Source organism: Leuciscus leuciscus (assembly GCF_965113295.1).
Source record: "Leuciscus leuciscus genome assembly, chromosome: 2".
Classification (NCBI taxonomy): Eukaryota; Metazoa; Chordata; class Actinopteri; order Cypriniformes; family Leuciscidae; genus Leuciscus; species Leuciscus leuciscus.
Window position 1 is genome coordinate 16954039 of NC_138726.1, and position 12676 is coordinate 16966714.

Genomic DNA, 12676 nt, shown 5'->3' on the forward strand with positions numbered 1-12676 from the left:
TCTCCTGAATCTGTAGCATGTTCTGAACATTTCTGCATTCAGAATGAAACACTTATAAAGACATTGAACATCTGTAATAACCCCTAAAAACCCAGAATAAACCTGATAAGACAATGCAGTGTTATCAAAACAATCTGACACACTTTAACAGAAATGTGCCATAAAGACATGCTCAGCAGCAATGCTGAACACATGGAGGACATTAGAAACATGGTTGTCTCAAAAATGTGTCTTCCTCAGTGAAACCTCCAGACAACATCTAAAACAGCACCCAGAGGTCAGCATATGGCCACCAAAGTCCGCCTCATCTTGTAATAGAGAGTGTGTGTGTGTGTGTGTGTGTGTGTGTGTGTGTGTGTGTGTGTGTGTGTGTGTGTGTGTGTGTGTGTGTGTGTGTGTGTGTGTGTGTGTGTGTGTGATTTGTAGATTTTGAGCTCCAACATTTCTCAGCAAATGATCTGAACTATTTATATTCATTTTACAGCTCTACATTTGTGAAGTAGTAGTACACATTAGCATACTTTTAAAAGAGTACTTATTACAAAAAAAAAAAAGAATAATACATGCTGCCAATTACTCAATCTACAGTTTACAAATAAAAAATAAAAATACAGAAATGTAGCCTACACCTAAAATATAAAGTCAAATAAAGGAAATAATACATTTAAGTGCAAAATGAATGTAATGTTTAGGCTATATTAAATGCAATTAGTTGAACTTTGGAGTGTTTTGACCCACTTAAGTAGGACTTGTTAGACAACATAAACTAATTTCAAATTTCAAAAGTGACATCGGAGTAATTTCATTTATGAAAACAAAGACGCAATGCCAAAACATTCAGCGCTGGATCATAAATTTAAACCTACGCAATCACATGCACATGACTGGCCGTACTGGACGTGTCATGATATTGTGTAATCCCGTTGCCACAGGCGCTATGTACCGTGACCTTTACTCAGTCTCTAGCCATGAGCGCTTCATCAAATGTATCTCCGTCCCTTCGGACACGTTCTGCTCTGGAAACACTTCTTCCCACACTGCTGTTGAGTTTCAAGTAAAGCTCATAGTGCTCATGCTACGCTCAAAGGCCATCCGTAATTAAAATGCCAAGTGTTTGCTATTATCTAAATGCTAATTATGTGTGATAAAGTCGTGGCTAAATGACATTACAGAGAACAGCAGGCGTTTCTGCGGATGATTTGAAACAGCACTTTAGCGCAAGAATAACCGCTGTTGTAAGGCTGACAATGTTAGCGGCGCTAAACCTGTTATCTGCAGGAGAAAAGGAGAATAATGGCTGCTGTGGTTAAAGAGCTGGACTGGTAACTCAAAGGTCAATATCAAACCTAGTCTCTCGTATATTCCAGTTAACTTAGAATTACACAAATCAAATGATGCTAATTTGGTGCAATCTGATTGGAACAAAACGTGTCAACAAACAAAACAAATGGAAAATTGGAACTAAACAAAAATGTCTCTGAATTAAAACATTGGCAACGAAAAAGTCGCTATTTAGTACATTTAAAATATGACTCGTGCAGGAAAAATGAGACGAAATGCACACAGGCTACTTACAAGTTGCAGGCAAAAGAAGTGAAAAATATACATTTTGGTTGAATTTGAGGTTGTCACAAAAATGTGTTCATTAAGCCCTCATCTAGCGATCCCACTGCTCCAAATAGTAATTAAACATTTAAAATTATCTTTATTTTTTTGGTTTCAGAGAGTACCTCCTTCCTTAATCTTTCCTTTGTTTTAATAATCCATGAAAAAATGTGTTTTTCTCTGCTGGCTTCTCGACAAATGGTGCTTCCCCTCAGCACAAATTTGGTATTGTTGTTTGGTATTGTTGTCAAGTTTGGTAACCGCAGCATTCCAACGTTGTGAATATTCGTAGTGAATTCTCGAAGGCATGAATCTGAACCAATGAAATGACATGCTTATGTAAACAAAACGATACTCGCGCTGACTGGCACATCCAAAGTACTCTCAGACAGCGTGCGATCCTGATATAGCCTACACATAGTATTTCAAAATATCTGTCTTGGCGAGTATTCACGCAAACATTATTTGTTATGTCTTGAATGTTTGGCTAATTGTTGGGGAAAAACACCTGATATGTAACATTATATTAGATCAGTGCATTAAAATTGGTCCTAAAGTCAGCATGAAACGGAAGTTGCGATTGTATTTTAAGTTGTGACGTATATCCGAGTAAAGGGCTTCTGAAATGAGAAAAACTGTAGGCAGGGCTTGATTTCATCCTGGAGGACTTGATTGGATCTTTGAGAGATGGGCGTTGCAAACAAAATAAAGGCAGAATTGAGACAGGCCTTGTCATAAATGGCACCCTAAGCACTCGTGATCTTCCTACAAGTCTGCACTTTCGTGACGTAACGCCGCTTTGACTATCGGGAAGAAGTCTGCTGTGGAGCTCGCTTCAGTGCGGGCTCGGCAAAAGTATGCATCGAGGGCGCATTTCGACCGCAAAGGGGGCGTTCGCGAGCGCCCTTCTGAAACCTAAAATGACAAATGGGACACACTATGGTCTCATGGACTTAACGGACGCACGCGTACACGGCAGCCACTGTAAGTCCACAAGACTGAAAGTTCATATGAATTGTGACAGACCACAATAGCCCTGCCCTCGCGCCACAGCAACATGACAGGAAGAGAAGAGAAGTCGTTTCGAGGGGGGGGGGGGAAGGTTAATGTTTTTGATTAAAGATTATGAAGGCAAATTAATAAAATAAAATAAATGAAGTGCACAGATAAATCATTTATACTAAACACTAGCCTGGCGTCCTCATACTTAGATTCAAGTCAGAATATTAGTCTGATACTGCTCCATTGGGCTGTGATTAAGGAGCGTGTTTCAGCCGAACCAGGAAAGAAAATGCCTCTGCATGGATAGACCTACAACCAATCAGTGCAACGGAGTAAGTGACGTATGTTCTTCATTCATATTTTCCATTCGACAAATGCCTTGATTGTGGTTCTCTTTCGATATCTTCTATAACAGACGCAATGGTGGAATCTACACATCTCAATTTTCCAGTGGCAGCCATCTTTGTTGTTAAACAAATTCACAATTATTGTTTCCGAATAAAAATTCTTAAATACTAATGACACTTAATAAAGCTACTTTTAGATTATTAGGACTAGGTAAAAACAGTTCCCTTTCGAAAAGGAACTCGCCCTGCATTCTCTAGTCTAGAGGACACTATGGGGAACACCGTCAGCGTGACCGGTGTCTGAAGCATGTGTTTAACCACGGCAATGTCATTGGCCCACGACAGTCTGTGACGTGACTACCGGTGGGAGTATAAAAGGGCACCTGTATTAGACGTTATCAACTTTCTTTGTCTTCAGGATCCATTAGTTTGCGTACGTGTGAACGTGAATATCATGAAGAAACAATGCCAAGCGTTTCAGGAAGCGTGTACGTCTGGTGCGCATTGTGCATGAGTGAGGAGTATGCACGTTTAGTTTTTGAGGGAGCTGTATGCGCATTTTGTGAGGATTTCTGAATGGAAAGCTCCGTTCGTATCGTAGATGTGGGAATTGTGTTTGGGTGGAATTCCTTTAACTCGACGAGGCTGGATGTGCTGGGTAGGATGCATTCGCAAAACTATCAACAAAGACAGGTTAGGAGCTTTGTCTTTTCTGTTCTCTCCTGAGGGTGTTTGCATTTACATTCAGTTTGCAAGCACATTCGGCTCTCGAGGGAGTTGAAGACACTCAAAGCATTCGTGGCTGTTCTTGTGTGATTCTTTGAGAGTGACATAATCTGGTGCTTGAACTTAGCACCCTTAACTCTGGAAGGGGTTAAATGCGTGTTGTGTGATGTGGTCACTGGTCACTGTAATTTGTTCCACCCAGGCTTGAGGAACAACTTTTCAGGCTCTTACTTGAGAGTTTAGAGTTAAGCACCAGCCCTCTGCAGCTCGGGGTTCCCTAAGTAGGCTGCCGCCCACTTAAGTGGGCTCACTTATGAAGTAGTAACTGCCTCTCCCATTGTATGGGGTTTTATTAAATAGGCAGTTCCTTTGTAAGTATTCTTTTGATATAAGGTGAAGCTGCCTTACCCTGATGGTCCACGTCTTAAGCAGAAGGCTCCTTCATGAGCATTGCAATGTATTAAGTTTGAAGCTGCCTCCTCCTAATGGCAGGTTCTCCCTTATGTTTAGTGAAGTTGCGGCTGCCTACCAAACGCAGATGTTGGGTCCCTAAGCAGGCGGCCCCTTCACTTTTCATTGCAATGTACTAAGGTTCCTTAAGCAGGCAGCTCTCTTAGGTCCTGAAGTAGTAGCTTCCTCCCCCAAAGTTGGTGTCCATAAGCAGGCGGCCCGTTCACAAGTCATTGCAATATACCCCTTAGATTCCATTAATTAGGACATGGGTATTTAATGGAGTATCCTTGCCCCTGATGGGGTTCCTTTTAAGTATGAAGCTCCTTAATACCAATAAGGTGATAGCCTAACCTCTGCCCCCTAGTGTTGGGTTCAACAGGTAGGAAGCTCCCTTGGGTGTTACCAGGAAGGCTTCAGGAAGTCCACCTTGAGGCAGCTAGAACGAGTAGCACCTTCCCCATTAAGGGTTCTAAACAAGGTCCTTATCACAGCTTTCAAGCACTCGCTACCTCCCTTATGTTAACCTAGGGGCAGTAGCCTCCTTTAAGCTTTTGTAGGAGGCTCCCTTTTGTGATATGCTGATGTCTCAAGGTTGCAGCTACTTCCCCCTGATTGGGGTCTTATATGATTGGGGTCTACCGTTATTAAGCAGGCGGCTTCCCTGTAAGTGAATATTAAAATGAATGTAAATGAATATTTCTGTAATGCACTATGTTAGAAGGTTCTAGGGGTGACCCCGAATAGTCGAAGATTCGATGCTTCGATAGGAGGAGCCTGATTCGACTACCGATCTCACGGTCGAATCTTCGCAGAGGTGTTATGAAACGAGGATCATGCCACTTTGGCTATATGAGGGCGCTCAATGTCTGATTTCACATAGAACTAGCTTTTATGTCAATACGTTTATATTCAGCCTATTATGATAATGCTGTAGGCCTATATAAAAATGTGCAAAGAAAGAAGCTTTTAATAAATATTTTTTAACGTGCGTGAATAAATCCAAACACCCCGTGACAGATTTAAGTTTCACTTTCAATCCGTGGCCGACAGAGGAGCGTCTTCGCGGCAAGGATTTAAATCTTTAACAATGTCTGGGATAAGAAAACCTAAAGTGTGGATGTACACCATCAGAAAGGATATTCTCCAAGGCTGGATTTAGCATCAGGGAAACCATGATCGCACTTCTGCCGGCCAACGTTAACATGTTTCACGCATAGACTGGGTTTCACGGAATGTATTTTATCCGCGCGCACAATTTGAAAAGACTCCAACGGACAGACAGAGTGAAAGACTTTCAGGATTTGTTCTCTCGATCAGGTACAAGTGATTTCAAAACTTTTCAGCCGGTTCTAATTTTATTTTTGGATGCTGTGAACATTTTTAGCTAAAAAGACTGCCTCTCCAGTTAGCATTTATTGTTATTTCTGCAGTTAAAAAGACAAAGTAGAAAATTCTGGCTACTATCGTTATTTTAATAATTTCTTTATTTTAATTGTATTTATTAATCTGTCAGGGTTATCTAATCTAACTATTTGTGGCTTGTGTTTTGAATATATGTTCCCCTGCACTTTAGGCATTTTGCACACATTTGCTCCTCATCCTGTGACTTGATTCTGATTTATTTCGTTTTGTATTTTTATTTATTAGAAAGGTAGCCTATATTCTGTTCTAATTTAATTTAGTAAATTAATTGTTTATTTTTTCGGTGCATCGATGTTGTGCTGTAGGCTGGCCTGCTCGCACAGGTAATTTAGCCGATTTAATTTGATTTGCATGTGAAATGCAAATCTGCAGTGTGGCCTTTCTGGAGTTATTTATGTTATTTCTTAGTTTTATTGATCAAAAATGTTTTTATACATTTTCTTCTATATCTTTGTGTGATTTTCTGTACATCGCGGCTTTGAAACGTTAAAGCCCCGCCCCCAGCCCCACCCCCATACACATGATTCGACTATTAGTCGACTATAGGCAAGACATGACGATTCTGATTCGACTATGAAAATCCATAGTCGGGGACAGCCCTAGAAGGTTCACTGTATAATTTCCAACATTAACAGAGGGAGAAACTCTAAAATATAAAATAATGAATCATGATTGAATCAAAAAGGAGCTTGTGAATAGGAATTAGAATCAAACTGAATCAGGGAATCTGTATCAGTACACAGCTCTATAGATCATGATGTACAATTGATAAAATCTTTAAAAATTCATGGCCTTTCTGATTTTCAGACTGAGGCAGAGACAAGCTCTCCTGTCACTTCTGATATCCATCACATTAAAGCTCAAAGTTCTGACTCTGAGTGAGGGGAGCTCGAAATAGAGCCCAAAACACTCTTAAAAATGAAGAAAAAAGTTAAAAGTTTCTATAATATGCATCTTCATTTCTATTACAGTGATATTTTAAAGGACTTTGTCAAAAAACAAAAACAAATAGAAGATTCACATTTATCCTGCTGAAAAGTGTGCGGTCAGTTGATAGTCTTTTCTACTCACCAAGGCTTTAATTTGATCATAAATACACAATTTTTTTTTAATTTTTTTTGATATATTTAGCCTATTAATGTTTGAAACATGCAGATAATGTATTGTTATGGAGTGTATTCTCTGAAGTGCTGTCAGGGACTTTTGTATAATTTATTTTAACTTTCTGGGGAAATTATTATTTTTATTTTTTTAAATTAGTGCTGCACGATTAATCATATCGCAATCGCGATGTCAAGCCTATGCCATTATATGACGCAAAATGCTGCGATTTTATGAAATAAATAAATGCATGTGTGGACATGACAAACCATTCTCTCTGAGAGCTGTTTTCCCATTTTCTACACCGCTAATAAAAAGAATACCAATCAGTTTCAGTTTAGGCAGTGGCGTGTATGGTTGCGTTGTGACTTTTTCCGGTGCACTTGTGCGGAAAACAGGTGAAGATGATGCCGAGCAGACGGACACTGAACTGGTGGCCAGACAAAAATTCTACCTCTGTTATATGGCGATATTTTGGTATAAGATAACTGACACTGAGCAGAGAGAGCAGGGCTGCCAACTCTCACTCATTCAGCGCGAGACTCACGCAATTGACACTTTTCACACGCTCTCACGCCACACATCCATTTTCTCACGCACAGAAAAACCGCGAAGCAAAGAGGACAATGACACCGACACACTAGACAGAGCAGGTTACTTTTGGTAGGAACAAATTCTCAGATCTCAGATCCTGTCAATTTTATTACGAAATTCAAACAATAGCAATTTAGGGGATTGTAAATGTGACGTGACAGTCAGATCGTGGTCGTGAACCAAACATCTCTCTTTACTAGTTAATAGTAAATAAACACGAATGAACAATAGGTGTTTTGAAAGATACAGTATAACTTACCGAAATGTTTATGCTTCATACATAATATCGATCAATCAATGTTTTTTTCAACCGTGGAAAGAAGTCAATAAAACAGCTGGAGAACAATATGACACTATACGTTAATATGTGCACTATATTAAATGTTATTATATTTTAAATATTTAATATTGTAACGTTGTTATTATATCCTAGTAAAAAAGCACATTATATTTAATTTGAATTGCCATTTTTAACCTTTAATAATAATACCAGCTGACAGGGTCTCTGTATGTTTACAGCATTAGGTGAGATATATATATTTTTTTTTCTTGAGAAAAAAATAACATTTATCTACTGTAAGGCTACCTAATATTTATCCAAATTAATTGATATTGAATCAAGATCAGAATAAAATCACAAGATTTGAATTCAAATCGTGACATTTGTGTCAAGCAATAATAAAAACAGTAGCCAACAAATCATTGTACAATGTAAACATTGTAACATGTTGTCACTAAACTCAACAAAATTCTGTTTAGTAACCAAATGTTTTGACAAATCACAATACACTTACACCAAAAATGATCCACAGACTGAGTTTATACAAAGCATATATGTTACATCCTGCTTAAATGTCCCTGCTTGTCTGGACAGAATGTTCAAAATATCTTATTTTCATGAGCATACAAATGTTCTTATTTATTGTTCTATTTATTTTATACTATTGTACTATTGAGACATTAACAAGTTTGCAGTATTGCAAAGATGTCATTATTTAATTTTTAAAAAAATATAATTTACATTTTGAAAACACTTTGCATTTAGTTGTTGTTGCTAGTTTGAGTTGAGAAGTACACATTTCAGCATTATCACTAATCTGTGTGTGCATTTTCCTTGAGAACCAAGCAAGCTGACTCATGAAACCATTTGTTTATTATATCTCAATCACAATCTTGACCTCAATACTCGCAATATGACATTTTCCCCAAATCGTGCAGCCCTATTTTGAATGCATTTAATTTTGTTTATTTATTCATTCATTTACTTTTCATTATTAAAATTGTAAGTAATGTTATGTAACAGGGTCATTCCGTGTCAAGTCATCCAGAGGTCGAGACTAACCAAAATTTAGATTTTGATCATTTTTGTCTGGTGAAAGAAATACATAAATGAAGAAGAAAGACAAAATATGAAATGGATGTATATTTACTGAGTAAACCACTATTTTGTAGGTGGGCGTCAAAATGACCATTTTCACCTGTGATTTGTAGGCAAATTACAGGGGGTTAAATTGACTTCAGAAAGATGGCAGCATAATTATTTTAATGAGTAGGCAATCAGGGTATCTTCCGTCCATTTAATTTCCTATTTGAAATGAAATAAGCAGAAACGAGAAACGGCGCCTTTATTCGTTTTTTCGTTTTTTCCAAAAAACGAAAAAACGAGATTTCGGCTTGATTTTTCGTTTTTTAGTTCACAGGCAAAAAACGAATAAATGACTTCAAAATTCGTTTTGCACATGTGGACGGTCATGAGGCGCCCCTGTCTGAGCTGAGCTGGCGGTAGTTCCCCAGTTTTACTCAACAAAATAATAGTCCTATGGCTCTGCGTACCGCATATTAAACTGTTCAGGGCAGGTCCTAGGCTTACTTATGTGCAAATTAACGCGTTTCAGAGAAATATTTATATATCAGAAATATGAAATATTAATCTGCACCCAGACGGTTTTATTAGCTGTGCGGCGTTAAATCTGTCTGGTGCTGCGCTAGACAGCGCAGCGGGTGAAGCACAATGTTCAGTCAAGTGTAGCATACGCAGCAGTCATAACTCTTCTTTTAGACAATTACGCTCAGTTTTGGACAAGGGGTGGTTATTGCAAATACTGTAGGCCTAATGCAAAACTGCTGATGGTGGTGGGTAGCGTTTATTCAACGTTGACACTTGCTTGAGAAGTTGAAGTCGTTCTCTATCTCCGTTGCTTCTAGCCACGGTGGTTAAAAATGGTACGGTCCACAATAGGGGTGTCTGAAATCGCTTTACATTAAAATGTTTCTACAGTGAAAATAGGAGTTGACTTGTATTGTAACTGTAATTATATATTTTTCACAATATCAGAAAGATTATCTGTAACTGTAGCTAATCATAGCCGCGAAAGTGAGACAGCGAGATGATTGACAGGACGATAGCGGAGGAAAAAGCGCAAGATTTTGTTAGTAAAAAATATTTATTTGTTTAATATAAGTGAGTTTGTCTTTGAAAACAACAACAAAACGGTGAAATAACAGTGTGATCAGTTTTATGCTTATAACATCATAACTGAACAATTAAATGTAGCTGTATAATGAAAATAATGTTTATTTTTCCTTCCCTTTAGTTTCCTATAGACATAGTTCCCTATAGTTTCCTAGTTTCATTCATTTTCTGTATCTTCAACAACATTTTCCTCAATCTCTGAAGCATCCTCTAACTCGGAAACATCTTCATCTGTATCAGTAGGCCTATCATCAAAAACCTGTGTAATTACTTATTTAAATGTCAATCTTTGGGAGCTCATTTTTCCTGCTGTCTATGCCAAAGTCTTGTGCCACACTAAGCAAAATTGTGGGAAAGCTCATTATTCACTCACATGGGAGTGAGAAACAAAACATAACAAAAACATACATCAAATAAATGTTTTTTTTTTTATTATTATTTATTGTAAGCTTTGTAAAGCTGCCTTTGAAAATCATAAAAGGTTAAAAGCTAGGTATTTCAGATATCTTGAATATAGAAATGAGAGCTTATTTGTCTGACAAAGATTTTCATGTGTAATTTGCAGTAAATTCTGAACAACGTGATTTAGCTTTTTCAAGTGTGTTTGGATAGGGTTAGGCCCAATCCCAATTCTATTTTATACCCCTTCGCCTACCCCTGTCATCACTTTTAGACACTTGCACTTTAGAACTGGAGTTGAAGTGCCCTGTCATACAAACACATGTGTCCTTACAGTTGCTTTTGAATAGCTGAGGGACAAATTGACCCGAGCGGGAACATCACAAATGTAATAGTAATTTTGTTTGTATATGTCAACACACATCAGCATGTTGAAACTTTGCATGCATGATCATGATGATAAATGAAAAAAAGTCACAAAATACCAACAAACAAAGGTTTAATATTATTTCAGGTAGATTGAAAAAATAAATGATGGCTCATTTTTACCATCTGTGGCTGACAAAATATTTTTCTGTATTAAAATAAGTGGAAAAGCTAATTTTAGCTTCATAAGGTTGTAAAAAAAAAAAATATATATATATATATATATATATATATATATATATATAACCAAGCAATTTTATTATTTTGGGTCAGTAGCCTACAGTTGCATTAGAGCGTTAAAATGTTTGGGTCAAATTAACCCGTGAACATCAGGAACGTAGCCTAGATAGTAATTTTGTTTGTATAGGTTATGTCAAAACACATCAGCATGTTGAAACTTTGCATGTTCGTCATGATAAATGAGAAAAAGTCACAAAATATGAAGAAGAAAACCATAGGTTAACCAGTATTTCCAACAACTAGAAAATCTAAGTGTTCTTTCACACCTGCTTCATTTAGTTCTGTTGAATCGCACTAGAGTTCGTTTTCCCCCTTGGTGCGGTTCGTTTGGGCAGGTGTGAATGCAGCAATCGCACTCGGGTGCGCGCACCAAAAGCGGACCAAACAAGCGGTAGGCTACGCTTTCAAACGAACTCAGGAGCGAACCTTCGTTTGTGGTGAGAACGTGATCCAACCTCGAACAGACCCAACTGCCAAAGAACTGCGCATTTTTGGACTAAACCAGCTGCCGTAGTCAGAGAGCGTTGTGCTTTATGTCACTGTTTAGCAACATATGCACGCCTCCTCCTGAAGTGACTCGCCGCGTGTATTGCATAAAATATTATTTTCAAGCCGCATCCTCGCTTCATTCTCAAATGTTATTGTTTGCCTAAACTGGTGTAGACAACTATATAATAAACTATGACTAGGGGATACAATCAGCCCACGCAGTCGGCTCTCCATAGTAAAAAGCGGCGTGTTGTCTGCCGGATTTTCCTCTTCTTTGTTTACTTCCGGAAGTTCTGTTGGATTTTTCCCGCACGTTAATTCTGACAATCGAAGTGCAGAAATATATTCAAGACCCATCTGGCCAACGAGTGATGTGGATGTTGTCACGTGACTGCATTTTGGTTCGTTTCATCAACTGATTCGGACCAGAGCAATCAGTGTGGCGTGAAAAGGAACCAAAACGCCTGAAAAATGCTACAAAGTATAATTTTTCTCCCTTGGTCCAGAATGAACGGAACTACAGATGTGAAAGTATGGAAGCAAATAAGAGACATAAGTATTTGAAATTCAACAGCCACTGAATACTTAGTTTTGAAATATTTTATTTTGAAAAACATTTATCTGAATTTATTTGCTCTGAATTCACCCCTTTGAAATTATTTTACTTTGGAAACCATGTATCTGAATTTATTTGTTTCGAATTTACCTCTCAAAACCTGAATTTCGATGAATATTTTTCAATGCTCACAAATTCAGATAAAAAATAAATAAATCAACTTACAGAATTTCAGATAAAATAGATTCAAGTTGATCAAATTTGATTGCTCAAATTCAGATCTCAAATTTCAAGTTAATATTTTTCAATGAAAACATCAGTCTAATTCGACTGCTCAAATTCAGATAAAAAAATTCAAGTTAAATATTCACATGGTAACATCCGGGCTACCCAGGATAGGAAAAACAGTTGAGCGCCTATCAGAGCACGACGATCATGTGCGCAAGGTATACAGTAGGTGGTGGTAATACTCCTAAGGAGTGAACGGCCATGAAACGGAAAGAAGAAGAAGAAGAAGAAGAAGAAGAGCACGACCATGAACACGACGACCTGTCTGACCTTAAAAATCAGTTGTTTGTTCACACTCGAGTTCGTCATTGGCTAGCTTACAATACAGTCATTCGGAAAGTAGACCAGATATTTTAATAGAAATACAGCAAACATTACACAGAATACAAATGATGGGACTTACAGTGATTTTTTTTTTATGGGTACCTGCACTGCACATATTGGTATCCAAGCAAATGAAATGGCAGATAAGGCAGCAAAGGAAGCCATTAAAAATAATGAAATTAACTTAAGTGTTAGTATAAGTAAGAATGAAATCAAGAGTATTATTAAGGA

At 37.8% G+C, this 12676-nt stretch overlaps 1 protein-coding gene and 1 long non-coding RNA gene across 7 annotated transcripts in view; one reads left to right on the forward strand and one right to left on the reverse strand.

Annotated features, from left to right (window-relative positions):
* Positions 1 to 12676, reverse strand: part of LOC309484770 (receptor-type tyrosine-protein phosphatase delta) — a 666889-nt gene that overhangs the window by 159829 nt on the left and 494384 nt on the right. The window lies entirely within an intron of this gene.
* On the forward strand, positions 4340 to 6654 carry LOC309492695. The gene is made up of 2 exons (XR_014203662.1): positions 4340 to 4854; positions 6162 to 6654. It is a non-coding gene; the product is annotated as an uncharacterized lncRNA (long non-coding RNA).